Below are 17799 nucleotides of genomic sequence, written 5' to 3'. Positions count from 1 at the left end.
TAGGAAGGTAGGCAACTGTATAGAACAACTCCATCAACATAGGAGCAGGGAGTGGTTGCTGTTTAAATAATTGTGGAGCAGAAGGCAAACTGTGAACAAGAACTAGAGCCTGTCGGCCACTTTCAGCAGCCAGACCTCTTTCTGGCAGCCATGCTCACTTCCTAAAGGCTGCACAGTCCTCTAAAATAGCTATCAAAGGGGGAACAGACATCCTATTATCAGCCTTGTAGCGGCATTACATGCCATAAAAAGACAATCTGGAAAAGATTTTCTGAAACAGATAGCCTGGTGGCTTCTTTTAAGGCCACAATGCATTCCACCATCACTTTCATTTGCCACTTGGCCACAGACATGTTATTAGCATCCTCACTACAGAATGTTGCCTCAGCTCCTTACAGCAGATTACCATTGGAGGGCTAGGCCTGTATGTAAGACAATCTCTTAGGGCCTTGGGTGCTGTGATGGGTTCCTATGGTTTGCTTTTAAAAGCCACTATTACGTCTGTAGGATTCATGATTCTTTCCTCTCACTAAAATTTTAATATCTAATGTTGCAATGGGGTACAGTGCCAGCTAGGCTATCAGAACATATGGCATGTTTTGTCTCGGAACCATTCTCGGTGCCTGTAAAGGGTCATCATGTTTAGTATGCAGTGGCTAACCTGAAGTGCCTGATGCTCTGAAACACCAGTACACAGCCACCGCTTCAGACAATTCCAAGACCTATATATAGAAAGTTAAAGTCAAGGAAACTGAGCATATGCCACACAATAAAGAATATGTTAAACAGAATGTTGAGAGGGGTGTAGAAGCTGAGAAAGAAGAGATACCTGAATGTATGAAGTAGCTGGAAAAACTTGATTCTTCTAAATTATATTTATTATTATACATTGTAATTTCTTTATTGTATATTTATAATAATTTACTATATATGTAAATAATTATCATCAAAAAGTCATTATGTGCTAGCTAAGCCTTTCTCAGACTTATAATATCATAGATTTAAAGGATTACCATATACTTCCAATTAGCTAAAATTAAGCACTTTAGTTTTACAGCAAGTAATTTAGCAGAGCTTGGACTTGAACCTATGCCAAAGATTCCAAAGGCCACCCTGAATCATTTATAACCAGACAGATAAGGGGAAGTGAGAGTATGTGATGAAGTCAACTCATCCTAAATAATTGCAAGGATTTGCTTTGTTAGGAGCAAGACAGCAAGGCATTGCAGGCTGGGACTTTAGTAAAAGCAATGGAATCAAGGTTGAGATCGGTTTGGTCTATAATGAGCAAGTGAATACAGACTTAGCACAAAGGAGGAGAAAACAGAAGAGGGAGACAGGATCTTGATGACAAAGAAATGCTTACAGCTGCCTTGTTTAAAATTGGTGATGGATAAAAGTTTCCCACAACCATTCAATGCTCCCAAACCAAAGGTTCTAGTTTTCTAAAACAAATACTGATTACAGTTTTCATTTATTCAATTTTTAAAAGAACATAGAAAACTAAACCAAAACTGATTGTATTCCTAATCTTATGGAATATAGATAGATTTTTTAAAAAATCATAAATATTAACATAGTTTGATAGGTGTGGGTTATGTTTAAAAAATAAAATAGCACAACAAATGAGGCTGTGGAGTATCTGGTGGATGCCAGATAACCATATAAGGAAGACACCAAAGGTCTGCTTGAGGAGTGTCGCTAGAGTTTTCCTGCCTTGCCCACAGTCAGGACAAATCTCTGTCACCCGCCAGTCCCACAGCCACTCAGACCCAACCAAGTAAACACAGAGACTTATATTGCTTACAAACTGTATGGCCATGACAGGCTTCTTGCTAACTGTTCTTATAGCTTAAATTAATCCATTTCTATAAATCTATACCTTGCCACATGGCTCGTGGCTTATTGGCATCGTCACATGCTGTTTGTCATGGCAGCGGCGGCTGGCAGTGACTCACTCCGCCTTCCTGTTCTTTCTTTTCTCCTCTCTGTTAGTCCCGCCTATACTTCCTGCCTAGCCACTGGCCAATTATTGTTTTATTTATTGACCAATCAGAGTAATTTGACATACAGACCATCCCACAGCAAAGGAGGCACTTCGACAGGGCCACAGGGTCCCTCTCCCCTCCCTCCACTGCCCTCTTGTCTCTCATCCCCACAGCACAGTTTGAGATGATCAAAAAATGATCTATTACCTTTTCAAGGGATTTTTTCCCCCAGGGTTCATAGTTGAATTTATTTAGGAAAACACACTCTTACAAGTTTCAATCTTCGATAGTCTTTATGTATAAAATATACAATGATTTTGTAGTGGTCAAGTTAATTATAATATTTGGTTATGAAATAAACTTAAAGTCCATCCATTGTTGCATTCAGGAAAAGGATCTATAAAGACTTAATGTTATTACAGTTACTTTAAAAATTTATCAGAGACATTTTTTCTGATTTACTAGACATACTTTTTTTTTTATTACACATACATTCACATAGGTCTAGGCAATTCTAACAAAGAGAAGTCACAGAATTTTTGCATCTTTAAGTCATTCAGGATTTCTTACTTTTTGTTTAACAAAATGTTTGAACTCAGTTTTTCAATGTAAGATAATAAAAGATCACAGAATATCTTGGAAATTTAAATATTGTAATCCATCTAGAGTACTCCAACAAAGTAGGCAGATTTGGTAAAATTTTGCCTCCTCTTTCAATGCTTCTCAATTTATAAACTATATTTTTTTCCTATGGTAAATGAAACATGAATGTTCTTTACCTCTCTTCTACTTTTTCTCCTCTCTTTTTCTAATTTATTTAAGAAGGAGGATTTAGGTATGTAGAGAGGCAGGCATATTTCTTTGGTCTTTAAAAACAAGACGCCTCTGCAAGTCACTAATCACATGAAATATCTAAAGGACTTAATTTATGTTATTATAAAAACTCACCAATATCACTTTAATTGGAATAAATGGCATTTGTGCTTTCCAGCAGTAGGTGGGAAAGACAGAAAAAGAAAAAAAAAAAACAGTTTGTGCTTCCCAAGATCTAATAGGAAAAGAATGGGGCTTGTGCAGTTTGTCCAAAACTCCCACTCCATGGAAACAAATTGTCTGTACAACTTGTTCTGGGCTTTTTGTTTTGTTTTGTTTTAAAAGTCAATTATTATAAGTATTTGTAAGAGAAAGAAATAGGGAAGATGTCATAGAGACATAGAACATCTTCATATTATTTTGGTCATAGACAACAACTATAGTGAAAATATTACTGTGAATTTCTGACAACTTAGGCAAAACAATGATCAGCCATCAGTGCCAGATTTGGTAGTTTCAAATCAATGTGGTAGCTACATAAACTACTCAACGACATGTTGTAAAGAACATAGAGTTATGGCATGAAGTGGAAGACCAACTCTTCCCAAGTATTGTTGAATTGTATAAGAGTTAGATCAGCATTCACTGGTAATTTCTTCTAGTTCACTTTCTCTGTTCAACCTTCAAGGCAGTGACTTAACGATTGATGGATCATCTATTTGTCTATATCCACCTCCCCCCATTCATCCACCACTGTACTATCAAAAATTTTAAGATAGGAAAACATAGTAAGTAATAACTTTTGTGTATCAGGAGCCAAGTAACAGATGTACTTGGTTCAAATCATAGCTCTGTTACTAAATAACTTTATGATTATGGGCAAATTACTAGATCTATGTGGGTCCTGATTTTATCACATATATGGATTATGATAGTATCTACTGAATATTTTACATCCAGTGAAACTGATGCAGAGTCTTATGTTTTTCCCATCACCACTGTACCTTTTAGTAACTATATACCATAAACATTATGAGACCTACAATAAAGGATAAATCCTATTCTACACTTCACATTGCTCTACTGAAACTTGTTATCCAGTATGTAACTATTGTTGAATTTCAAGTCAGAAAGCTTATATAACCAGATAAAGTAAGGCATCATTTGCTAAAATGAGACACATGAAAAAGAAGGTGAAGCATGGGTAGAGACATAACAAATACTGTGTTTAGGACACACTAGGATTGAAGTAACTTTGGGGAATGCAGTTTTGCATGTAAAAATCTAAAAGTCTGGCTTGTTCACAGGAATATCTTGGGCAAAAATAACCCATTGAAGGACATGCAAATATATGAGATTATATAGATAAGGGATATTAAATAAAGAGTAATCTGATGGAGTCCTGAGAAATTTCAACATCTGAAGACAGAGTGGCAGAGGTAAAAATACCGGGAGCTAGGTCACAGAGGCAGGAGGACACCAGATGTGTGTGAAACATCATAGGTGAACTCTGCTTCTAGAAGGAGTCATCAAACTACGGCAAAAGATTAAGTTAATAAATGAAAAGTATGTAACAGGTTTGAAAATGTGAAGGTTAGTAGTCCTCCTAGAGCAGTTTGGCTAAGTGCCTCTGAGGGAGCCATCTTGGATTGGGTTGAATGGTGAATGTGAGTGAATGACTGGTATCAGTTTATATTTCATCCATGGATGTGAAGGAGCTAAGACTTGGTGCCTAAGTAGGATCAAGATAAATGGTTTGTTTCTTTTTAAGATTAGCATATCACAATAATGAGTGCTAAATGTTCAAGGGGAGAAACATGAGTAACCAAAACACTGAGTCTCAGTGCCTGAGGAGATGGACACAATGGGACAGTGGAAAGGGTAAAAGGGCAGTACATGAATAAGGTGGAGGTGGCAGGAGTATGGGGCAGGATGGCTTCGGTAGACTTTGACTACATGACTGTCAATGAATGTCATCTTATTCTGCAAAGAACAGCAATAGAGATCAGCAGTCATCAGCCACTCTCTGTTGTGTTCCAGAACTTAAGGAACATGTTCAGATCATGAGCTACATTGCAGTTGGACGAGTTGGGAGTCTCCTTCTTTCTGCTCATGGACTACGCGTGGAAAATTCAGACTTTTCACATGTGCCTTATCAGATCTGTATTGGTTATCTGTGGAGAGGTTTTCCTTGTCTTATCGTGTGTCATTTAGGAATTTAAAAATCATTTTATACTTGACTGCTTAATTACAAAAGTGTGCCTATGGCATAAGATGCAGCATTAAACATAAAAGTTAATTTGAAATTTGTTACTATGGATGGATTGCATCTGAGGAGAGAACATCATTTCCCAGAACATGTTCATCAAGAGCTTTCTACCACCTCCTCCTCACTGCTTGTGTGACTTTGTGTATGCTGTATACATTTGTATCCAATAACACAATTAAAGATGTGCAATTAATATTTTTTTCTTCTCTGATTGAAAAAATGCTTTGTCTTAACAAGCTAAGAAGGTAGTTTGAAACTATTTAATTTTAACCCTGGGTATTCACTTGCAGTCTCTCTCTCTCTCTCTCTCTCTCTCTCTCTCTCTCTCTCTCTCTCTCTCTCTTTCTCTCTCTCTCTCTCACACACACACATATACACACAGACACACACACACACACAGAATAAATAAACATAAAAGTAATAAGATCATAATAAGATCAAAGAGATTGAGGCAAATTGTCTGACCATAATTTTTTGAAATGCAAGAGAATACAATTAATTGTTGTTTAGACATGCCTGTTGGAAGCTTACTTCCCTCACTAAATTATTGTACCATATCTCTGTTGTTTAGTAAACATTATTTGTCTTTTGAGTTACAGCCTCACAGATGAGAATATAAGGTAAGATAAAATATAGTTGTGTATAACAGACACAATAGAAAATTTACAAATAAACAGGATCAGTAACAGAAGTGTATTCAGCTAAAGTAGAACCTAGAGAAGGAGAAAAAGTGAGTAATGATATTTTCTTTAGTTTTTGGTATTATTTTGGTTAGGTGACATAGTGCACTAAACTATGATGTATCTTGATTATGAGATTTCATATGCCTTTAAATTGTGTGGCCAGATGGGTGTCTCACTTGCATTGGCCTAAAATCTCCTGCATTGTTAATTTACCAAGAAACCAATGTCATGAGGGATCACTGCCCCCACAATCGGCCCCTGCCACCTCAACATAAGCCACTTCCCTTTGGAATCTCATCACTTTGCACACAAATACCACCAGGACTTTCTCTGTGACAGAGTTTATCCTCAACATCTCAGAGACCAAAAACAGCAATGGGAACAGGGAACACAGCCCACAATAAGATCAATTCCACATATTTCTCTCCAAATCGGGAACTAGTTGCAAATGAGACAGGTGGGAAAAAGTCAAGTTTTTCAACTGTTGGAAGTCTGTGTATCTTTGTGGGTACATACTTAACTAGTATAGACAGAAAACAATATTCCCTCATTTAACTCCTAGAGCATATAAGAAATGCAACATTAAGGTCGAAGAGAACTACTGTATAAGGAGACTGTATTCAACTCCAAAATATAACCCCAGTGTGTACGGTCGTGGGAGTACTTGTATCATCTCCATCTGTGAAATATTCCTCAGGGGGACTGTAAGTGGTGGGAAGGAAAGACCATGGTTTCTTGTTTGTTTCTCTTCTGTCCTTGCTGAACTGGGTAGATGTCATCTTTTTTATGATTTATTTATTCATGTATTTTATGTATATGAGTGTTCTGTCTTCATGCACACCAGAAGAAGGAATCTGATCTCATACAGATGGTTGTGAGCCACCAAGTGGTTGCCAGGAACTGAACTCAGGGCCTCTCGAAGCACAGCCTCCCCTTCCCATTTCTCTGTTCTTTCCACATGAATACTTACTAGAAATTTAGCAATGTAGTGGACCTTGAGTAAGGTTTATTCTTGGGATTTGAACTGGGAACTTTGTGTGAAGAAGTTTAATTATAAAACAAGAGTTATATTGTGCATTTTTAGCCGTTTTTAAAAGTATGCATTGTTTTATGATCAGATAGAAATATGCTAAATCTTCCAATAATTAGAACTTGAGTATTTTAAGTCTCACAGTGACTTTTATAATTTGAGGGGTAATATCTAAATTATTTACAAAAACAGTATAATTCACAACTCATGAATAGCAATTACCTTATTCACTTGTTAAAATAATTATCTCTTTGTCCTTATAATGTATTTTAGATCTCACAACTATTCTCCCAGCAGGTTGGATAATACCTCAAACATCCATGTTATTAGGTCTGGTATTATATTTTGAGTTTTAACCAATTTATTTAGGAATTCTGACTATTTTTTTTCTCTTTCTGTGTCAAATTTAAAAAGCAATCTATCCCTGGGAGAGACTGACCCGAAATCAAACAAACATCTGCATGTCTAAAGTGGGCTCTGTGTGGCCCTATGTTATTGTGTATTTTTGATGCATTTAGATAATATTCACCTTTAGGGATGATGGAAAATAAGTAGTGAGATTTGAAAACACAAACTCGTGAGCAGGAAAGCATTATGTAGCTACAGACACTTTAACAATGGCCTAAATCCAGTGTCGATCCTGGCTTATAGCTGTTTACAATTGAAATAAAAATCAAGCCACAAATGAAAGGGAAAACTTCACTAATTTCCATTCGCCAACGATAGCAGAAGCTCCCCATGGGTTATTAAGTCTGAGAGATGAGTGAACAAACATGATAATAAGCAAGTAAAGTGTATCATAAAATATACTGTGTTCATTTATCGTGACAACTGGGGTATAATTATGCTGGGAAATGCACTGCACTTCAGTCAGCGAAAGTAATAAAACCCGAGCACCAGGAGACCCTTTTCAACTCTGTGCTATTAAACTACTTTTGAGGAGAAGGTGAACAATCTAAAAATACGGGAGGAGTGTTCACTTTTACAGATTAGTGAAGCAGGGGTTAGTCAGCCTCTCATGTAGCCTCACAAATAAAACCTCTGTGCTCCTCCCTTATTAGCTGTAGATATAACACTAAAGGACAGTTCCCTCTACCCTAGGTAATTATAACCCCTAAGCTTGTGTGGTTTGTCCAGACTACTCATCTCCCCTTTCTCTTTCAATTAAGGAAACAAAAGAGGAGAGACACCCCATTGTCTAAGGGGTTCCTCTCCAACTGCTGCCAGGAGAAAAGGGAAGAAAACTTGTAGAAAGATAAGCAAACAAAAGGATGGGAAAAGATAAGGCTGCAAGATGCTGAGTGGGTGTAATGATGAAGGCATTAATGGAAATCACTACGGAAAGTGTAAGAAATGTGTAATTTCTGATGAGGAAACCCTTAGCTTCCCAGAGTGAACTGCTGTTTTGAAAAGAGGAGTTAATTGAATTTTATGGCATTTTTAAAGAAAATTAAAATGTATATATTTTACTACCCTAATAGTTTTATTGCTACTGTGAGAGTTATGAGCAGCGATCCATCAAGAAGCATATGCACCAATTCACGAAAGAGCACCAGAGTGGATTAGCATGGTTTCCTTTTGTGCCTGGGCAGCCGACAATCAAGATCATAATTACAGGAATGGAGCCACCTGCGGACTCTATGAACAGAACCCCGTGGGTCCAAATAAAATAAGAGCAATTCTAACATTAAAAAGAAAATGAGTGTTAAACCAAAGGGGCCTCCAGGGACAGCCTACGAAAGCTGGGTATTTTTTTTTTCTAAGCTCTAAATAACTGGCTTTTACCTTTATTCCTGGCCTAGAAAGAAGCAAGGCCTGCCAAGGCCTTCCTGCTTAAAGTAGATTATCTAATGAAATGCCCACATTCGGTGTTGCTGGTGAGAGGCTGCTGAGTTGACATTTCTATGGTCAGATCCACAGTTTCAGATTTTAGAGGTAGTTCAATGCACAGAAGAAGGGATGACTTGCCTGTAACTAGGGCTTTGGTGTACCCTTAACTTGCTAAACCACTGGAGACTATTAATAATCAGCATTATGAAAGGATGAAGTCAAGAAGGTGAATCTGTAAGGAATGTTTTGAATTAAGAATTCCAGAGTACCAAACAAGGTAATCCTCAAGAATGTAGTAATTTTTCTCTGAATTCCACTAAGCATCAACTTCTATGAGAAGTCTCACCTGGGTTCCTCAAGACCACTTAGTCATTGTTTCCTCCATTTACATGCTTCTGTTAGAGCAGTGTTTCCTACAGCTTAATATGCACATGAACCATCTGGGATCTTGTTCAATGTCTGCCCACAATCAGGAGGTATACAGGGCAGGGGAGGGGAAGGAATGTCTGTGAGTTTGCATCTCTAAGGAGGTTGCAGGTGCTGCTGCTGCTGCTGCTGCAGCTGGTCCTCCAAGCCCAGTTAGAAATGCAAGACATTACAGCAATTTTTAAATTGTCTCATAATTATCTAACATAGACAGGCCATTTTTCCTAGTCCATGTTTTCAAAAGCAAAGGTGAGGGCAACATTCCCATAGATGAAAACACTAAAATGTTGCAACTTTGAGGGCAAACTAGGTTCTTGATGTGCATCCATCTGAATCTGTAAAATAACCCCAAGAGACCTGTAATCACATTCCCATTTCACTGATACAGAAGCTGAGTCTCAGACTGGCTAATGGATATGGCCACATAGTCAATGGCCATATGTTCATATGGCCAATGGCCACATGTAATAGTCAAAATGCAAATCAGGATTTGCTTCCACGGTCTGCTCTCTTTCTATGGTCCCCAAAGTTTCCCTATGTTGTGTTTACTTCTGCATACACAGAGTCTATCAGAGCCCTTCATGCTATGGATGGCGCTCAAATGATGTGCTTAGATGTGTAACTACTTTATAGAGTCACCTTTGCTCAGTCCCTTGTGGGGAATGTTCTCTCTGCTTCTTTCTATCCAATTACAGCCACATTACTCCAATTGCTTCCACCTCTCTCTCCCACAATTGTGTCTTTCCTCTTCTGATCACACACACAGTGATTGTTTCTCCCACACAAAAGCAATTGTTAATAGTTATGTTATGAATAATATATTTAACTCATCCCAGGAACGCTTAGTAAGTCCAATTCTAAGCACCAGCCAAGGCTGTGAGCATTTGTAAGAGGACATGAGGCAAGAACTAAGAAAGTCCTTCTGGCCTCAGGCTGGGGAACATTTTCCTAAATAAAATGAAAGCTCATTTTGCACATAGCCGTTTTTCTTTTAGCATTTCTCACTTTGTTTTAGATATAGTAACTGCTCAATTAATAATGATTTCAGTTTTGGATAATTTAGCATGCCAGAATGTTCTCAGGTATAGACAAGCCCTACCAGGCTTGTCTACATTCTCATGAGTAAGTCTTAAAAGACAGAATGTTGCTTCCGTGATGTTCTTCATTTGCCTCCAACACTGTCTTAGGCCAGGGGAAGAGCTATTGAAGTCACACCCAAACTGAGTATTGTGGTGGTATTCTAATTGTACTGAAAGGTGATTTTGATTGTATGTTAATAAATAAAGTTGCCCGGGGGTCAGAGCTATTAGAGCCATAGACAGAGTGTGGCGGTGGTGGCACACGCCTTTAATCCCATAGATCTCTGTGTGTTCAGGGATACAGCCAGCATTGGAGACATATGCCTTTAAGACCTAGGGGGCTGTACATTCATACAGTGACGAGGCAGTCATGTGTTTGGGTTTACAACCAATGAGAAGGCAGAATGACTTGGAAACGATTTATACACAGGAAATAGCTCTCTTTCGGGAAGCTGGGACAGCAGGAGGAAGGGAGAGATTTTAGCTCTGAGCTCTGACCTCTCAGCTTTCTCTTTTACATTGTTTCTGTTTCTTATTTAATAAGACTGTTGGATACATCTACAGAGTATCACCTAGAAGGACAGAATTCACCATACTAAACCATAGTACTTCTTAGCGCATTAATTTGTGTTCAGGAGTGTAGAATGCTCAGGCTGAGCAGGTAACTAGATAAACCAGCCTCATTGGCAAAGATGATCTTTTCCATACTAAGCACCAAAAATACATACTAGAAAATAGCCTTGAAACCAGGGAAAAGGTGAAACCCAAAGGCTAGGAAAAATTTACATGCTAATGATTTTATGATTTTTTTTCTTTAACATGTCATCCTAATCTTTGCTATTTTAAATGGAGAGTGAATGCATGGAGAATGCTTCATATTCTCCTCCATTGGGCGACATTTAAAACTTCTGCTCATTTATTAAAGCTGTGCAACAGTTTGGAGAGGCTATGGGCTTTGTAAAGTTTCATTAAGTGCCAATATTTCTATTTACAAAGATAGGCCCAGGATGCATAGCTGTGCTTGAGCTACTTACAACAAAACATAGCACCAGTCTTGCTCTGAGTCATTTCTTCATATTCTGCAAATTTTCTTCATATTGAAGAAATCTAAATCTAATAGTCTCGTGACTATACATACAACAGACCATTTCATGATATAATGTATGGAGTTCTAACTGGGGAACATGAGAATAGGGTCACTCTTCTTTACCTTAGATATAAGTTTTCTCAGATGCCTCTGTGGTTGTTAATGTAGAAATAAGAAAAAAATCAGTGTAATAACCTAGCACATAGTAGGGATTCAGTTAGCAATACTATTCCTAGTCAGATGAATAACTATATCTCCTTAGTTACATTACTTGTTTTAATCATCAAAATGTTATATAAGTGCTGATAGTAATTATACTTTTTTTTTTGTTGTTTGTTTTTTTGTTTTTTTCAAGACAGGGTTTCTTTGTGTAGCTTTGGAGCCTTTCCTGGATCTCGCTCTGTAGACCAGGCTGGCCTTGAACTCACAAAGATTCACCTGCCTCTGCCTCCTGAGTGCTGGGATTAAAGGTGTGCGCCACCACCGCCCGGCTGTAATTACACTTTTTATTTAGCTAAACAAGTACACAGACCAACCCCTTACACTGGCAGAAATTTTCAATTTAAAACAAATTTGATGCAAATTCTTATCTGAAAGAAGTTATAAATAAATAGGTTTACAACAGGAAAGAAACTAGTAATGCAACCCTTTCCTCTGTGTCTCAAGATTCATTTAAATGTCTTCTCTGAACAGAGGACAATGTCCCATGAGTCAGGTTTCCTTTTCTACTTTCAACTTTTATAAAGGACAGGGCAGAGATATTCCATCACACTGTAGATCCTGAGTTTGCATTTGCATTAGTTAAATAAAATTAACCTTGGGTAAGGAGGATGCATTAGTAACTAGTTGACAGAAGGTTATCATAGAGCATCACAAGGCATCCAGGAGAGATAGAGAGACACAGGAAGTAGTAATGTGGGGTTTGGAGTGGTGCAGCTTTGCCTGATTTCCATGGACACTAGCAAGGAGAGAGGGTTAACTAGTTGCTACTCAGCCTCTCTGAGCTTGGGGGTTTTCATCCCAGCCTTTGAATCTCGAGTCTTATTCATAATTATTACAATAAAGATGTAGTTAAAGCTACCTTTAGTGGCAGCGACAGGGCCGGTGCCTGCTGAGCAGAATTCTCTCCAGGAAGAAAAGCAGGCCGATAACTGCACAGAGTTTCAATTGCTGGCTGCGAGAAGGTGCAGCCACTGTGCCGAAATTAAAACAACTATGGTTCCAGATTAGTGTGGCGTGACTTAGCTGTAAACTGAACCTAGAAAGGCCTCCAACATGGTAAAAATAAACATGAAAGCTGTGGAAACAGAAAGCACAGAAGGAAAGCAATGATGCCAATCCCAAACCCTAGAGCTCGGTAGACCTTAAAGATGAGACAAACTACATCCTCCCTTTCAAAATAAAGAAACCGAGGCCAGCAAAGCTACAGGATGGTCTCAACATCTCATACTGGCGGCTCAGGTAAATAATCTCAACATATAGACCACATATTATTCTGAAACATAAAGAGTAGATAATATGGTACTAAATATTTGCTAACAAGAAGGCAGCATGCCACTCAACTGGGGTCACATTCATTTAGTAGGTGGTGAGGTTACATGAAGACGGGCAATGGTTTAGGGAGCAAATAAGGATAGTTGAATATATCTTCTATTAACAGCAGGTTTGAAAGTATTTTAGTTGACCCATGTTTCTTTGAGATTACAATTTGCTTCCCCACCCTATCCAATTAATGTGGAACATTATTCCAAAGAACCAAAAAGACAAGAATCAAGGGGTATATATTTGGACTGGGTCATTCTCCTTACACGGCAGTGAAAACTGCCTTGAGATAGATTTCTTTTTCACAGCATGGCTAGTGTGAGTGTGAACTTTTCAAACATTCTCAAGAATGTCCTCCAATTAGAGGAAGCAGAAAACTAAAAGTTTACATATCTTTGTTTCAAAGTTTCATGTATAAAATGAACAAAATTGTATGTAAAGCTCCACAAAAAAGTTTTGCTTATAAAAATCCTTAGAGAACTCTTTTACCAAGTGAAGTTTGTTGTTATATGGAAGCACACAGTTAATGGCTTTAGCGATCTAGTGTGCCTGCCTTCACGTGGAGGGTGTGCCAGATGATCTGGAGTCTTGTACTGCACAGATGCTGGCATCATCCCCAGTGTCAGGGTCAGGATGACTGCAGTAAGACCTGACAACATGCACTCGTAGCCAGTTATGGGTTCCATTGACATTGCCAACCTCAGAACCACAGTTTGGGAACTCCTCATGGAATCTAAACTCTTCATTAGTTCCCCTCCTTTAACTCAGGTAAACAAGTTCCATTTCTTGCAATTTATTTCTAATAATTTTGAGCGTTCTCAGTCCATCTAACATTTGAATATGTCCTATTTCTGATGCCATCATTACGGTTTTGGCAAGCAGATTTTTGGGTATGTAGGGAGAAAGACAGAGGGCAGCTTTCCTGTTAAGATGATTTTTCCAAATACTTTTCTACAACAGCCAAGCAGCTGGACGGAGTGAGCCTTTCGATCTTGACATAAGTGTTTATAAAAATACTACTTCCAGGATAGTTAATGTTGAGAGGAAAAATAGCCAGATTTTCTTTAAATTTATGTATACAACACCAATTGTGCATATTTTTCTCTGGTGGGTGTTACAGAGGGAACACACTTGGTGAAGCCTTCAAGGACACTGGTGGCCTAGAACAGGACACACAAATGATATACTATCATAAGAGAAAGCCCATTTTCTCCAGAGATATTATGTTATTTCCAGAAAAATATTCCATCACTGCGAAGTCCCAAATCTCAGACAATAAAGATTAAATAGACAGTGCAGCATTCCATAATGATGAGATGATTCCTGCAGGTATCATCTAATTAATGTGGAAAAAGTAAAGTGAACAAATGTGGCTTTCTTGAAATGACAGAACGTCCTAGCGTTTGTCAAATCTAACATGATACTATAAAAAGCAGGACTCCAGAGAAACCGAAGAAAGTGAAGCTTATGGTCATCTAATCATCTGTCACCTCTATGAATGTATGCTCATACACACACACACACACACCTGTGCTCAAAGTACTTTCTTTCTAATTACACAAAAATCTAATCTTACTAGAGTAAAGAATAAAGGTAATAAAAACTAAATTTAATAATAATGTGATAAAAACATAATAAATTACCCCTGACAGATGTACATACATTCTTAAATAAGCTTTAGGAATGAAATGGGCCTAGATGAAAACACACACACATCATGCACGCGCGCGCGCACACACACACACACACACACACACACACACACACCACATAGAATCAATTGAGGGAGGCTTTGAGACACAAATCTTTTCTTTTTTTTTTTTTTTTGAGACATGGTTTCTCTGTGTAGCTTTGCGCCTTTCCTGGAACTCACTTGGTAGTCCAGGCTGGCCTCGAACTCACAGAGATCTGCCTGGCTCTGCCTCCCGAGTGCTGGGATTAAAGGTGTGTGCCACCACTACCTGGCTGAGACACAAATCATTTTTTATTAGCAAGTATCTAATATTTACTAAACACTGTAATAAATAATACCAAAAATGGAGGAATGGAATGAAAAATGAAAAATTAAGGCACACACATAGACCATAGGCAGTAAGTGTCTGTCGCCAAAGCAAAATAAATCACACAGTAAGAAGTATTGTAGCTGAACTTTAGCTGAGACAATCACCTGCACAGGCTGCAGGTTCTGAGGCAGAGTAGAAGTAGAAGAAGCCAATCCAGAGGAAGAAACAACTTGGCAGAGATGAAGGTACAGCAATCTTTTAGGGATTACACTAACGCATGTATACATATCCTGTCCCAGAGTTATAAGGAGCAAAGCATGCCATATGCAGAAGAGAACTTGTTGCATTAAATTGTGAAGGAAGGAGGGATGAAAGGTAGCTGGGAAAAGGTACATCAACGAACTTTACTTGAAGAAATATAGAGGAGAGAGTTTTCATGGTAACCTTAATCCAAGAGTGAGATCTGGTACTGAAGAACCACTCTGCTGGACTTTACATCGCCAGAGCTCGCAGGGATTCAGCCATGGGTGTTATGACCACTACAGTTTTGCTCATAGGTGGCAAATTTCAGAGTCTACAGCCACAGCTCTTGTGGCTGCCTTTCATGCTGCATCCCATGGATCAGGGTGAATTCTGAGATTAGTTTCAGGAACCTTCCGTTTTAACTTTAGTACTTTGACAACACCGATGATGCTTCTAAGGTTTTGATTTACAGAATTATTGTCACTGTCAATAAAATGGATGTGCCTGACACCCCAAATCCAGTTTAATTACTCCTGTGGTGTCTCTTGCGGCTGAGAGGAGATGGTATTTCTCTAACACTTTTCTGTTTTTAATTTAGTGAAATTGAGTGCTTCCCCAGAATAGGGCCTGGGAGAGCAGATCCATGATGGATGGCATCAAAATTAACCCCACAGCTTCAGCAGCAGCATTTTGCTCCAGTTCTACTTCAATGCCCCATAAACTTGAATCCTCAGTCCAAAGACCACCAGGTTAGGCATTCACATGACCGTCAAGAATTGGCAAAAAGATATGTTAGGGACTTAAGCCATTGTGACCTGCAGTAGTGTCACAAATTAAGCAACCTGCTTTGCCCAGTAGACGTTACAGTACCAACAGTGTTCTGAACCACTGTCATCCAAAGGTTCCAACAGGAAAACTTCCAAATACCCAAACACACAGCAAACCGCTCAAGTGAAGAACCCAAGAAAAATGTATTCTTCACTTTCTGCCGCATATTCCATCTGTTTTTCTCTTTACAGGGTCATATGTTATATATTTATAAGAAGCCTTCACACCTACTCAAACACAGTTTCCACTGTCTCTTTCAAACGCAGCCCTCCTTGTTCACGACCCATTTAAAAAAAAAAAAACTTTCTATATTGGTTGATCCTTTATGAAACGTGTTCCATTTAAAACCATTTCAAGTAAGGAAATGTCTTTGTACCTTCCTGTCTTACCAAGTTCTGGGAAGATTAAGTCTCATACTTTGTAAGTAATTTTTTGAGCTATGTTAATTTATATCATTAGAGTCATTAAAATCATACATTCCATAAAACCTAGAGATAACACATCATTTTCGAATGTATTTTATGTTGCGGCCAAATGCTACCACTGAGGTAAAAATGCAGCACAGCACAGAGCCAGTGAGAAGATTGTAATTCTTCTCTATTAAAGGAGTCTACATTTTAATTGCTACAGTAAATCTCATTAAACACACCAAATGCTTTGTTTGGGGATGGAAAAGGGACTGCTGACAGGCATATTTTCTCCACAGCTGTATTTTCCCCTCTTAAGATGTGAATTATTCCTTAATGCAAGCACAACATTATTTTTATTGTGACCTTTTCCTGGACTGGGCACATTCTTTGAGAGCCTTTGTCCTCTTTCCTACAAACACGAAGGGCTGTGGTCTTCACAATTAATCTTGTAGTAAATGTTCATGCTGTGGGCTCCATGTATTCCTTATGCTTTTCTTGTATGTCTTTTAACGACCTTCAAAGATTACACTGTAAACTTCGGACTCTAACTTTTTTTTTAAACATTTTTCTGCTTCAGTCAAATAAAGAAAATGCTGAGATGCAATTAAAATAGTCAATGACTTAGTACACATTTATTGATTAGCATAATACTGAACATTAGCTGTCCGTTTCCTATCACATACACCGAAAAATTTGGTTTAAACAAAAGAAATTTTGCCAATATTTTGCCTGATTTCTTCATCAAATGTTCAGTTATTGTTTCTGAAGGCCTGTCACAGAAAAGTCACAGAAAATTCCCGTCTCTCTTTCATAATCAGTACCTTTTTATGATAGAGCTGCAAGTGAATGACAGCGTGCCTTTGACAGCTCACTCGGAGTTGCTAACCATGTTTAGAAGTGGCAATGGAAGAGTTGAGGATGTGAGCGCATTTCATGTAGCCTAAAGCTGAGAATTAAAATCTAAGAACAAGAAGCGAGAGGAGCCTTGGAATATTCATAGTGTTAATTCCTCTTGATATTAACTTCCTTGGAAATCTGGATGGTGTAAGATTTGTAAAATGTTGACACTGGCTGGATACCTCTCTGGAAGAAACAGCGATGCAAAGCAGAGGGTGGGTTGAAGATAGACTTTGACTAGACTGGCTAGTTCATACTGGAGAAGTTATCTGAACTATCATCCACTCCTATACATTCTTATTTTAAATTAATGAAAAGGTTCATAAAGCATAAGTAGCAGATATTGTAATCCATATTAATTAGGTTATAACATGAAAAGATATTGATAGGAGCTACATAGATTTTTGTGGTTCTTATGCAAGAGCAAGGCATATCTATGACAACATAGGATATAACTCACCTCTGCTTCAACCAGATCTGCAAACACATGGAACATCCCTTTAAAACAAGACTTCCTAAACCTAAGCTAGTTATGTTTAATGGCATACTCCTTTAAACTATTAATGATTTGATTACATAAACCAGGATAAGTATTTAAACAAGGTATTCTCATCACAGAATTTCTCAGTTAACAGATGAATATTAAGTTATTTATTAGTTACACTCATTTA

The 17799-nt window shown here is 38.1% G+C and overlaps 1 protein-coding gene and 1 long non-coding RNA gene across 33 annotated transcripts in view; both read right to left on the bottom strand.

Moving 5' to 3' along the window:
* Nrxn1 (neurexin 1) overlaps positions 1–17799 on the bottom strand; it is a 1067728-nt gene that overhangs the window by 509790 nt on the left and 540139 nt on the right. The gene's annotated exons all lie outside the window — the stretch shown is intronic.
* Positions 13540–14571, bottom strand: LOC114709580. The gene is made up of 2 exons (XR_003736946.1): positions 14495–14571; positions 13540–14275 (listed from the first exon to the last, which is right to left on the bottom strand). It is a non-coding gene; the product is annotated as an uncharacterized LOC114709580 (long non-coding RNA).

This window comes from Peromyscus leucopus, chromosome 22, assembly GCF_004664715.2.
Source record: "Peromyscus leucopus breed LL Stock chromosome 22, UCI_PerLeu_2.1, whole genome shotgun sequence".
NCBI lineage: Eukaryota > Metazoa > Chordata > Mammalia > Rodentia > Cricetidae > Peromyscus > Peromyscus leucopus.
Note: the sequence above shows the minus strand (reverse complement) of the source record. Positions and strands in the feature narration are given on the sequence as shown.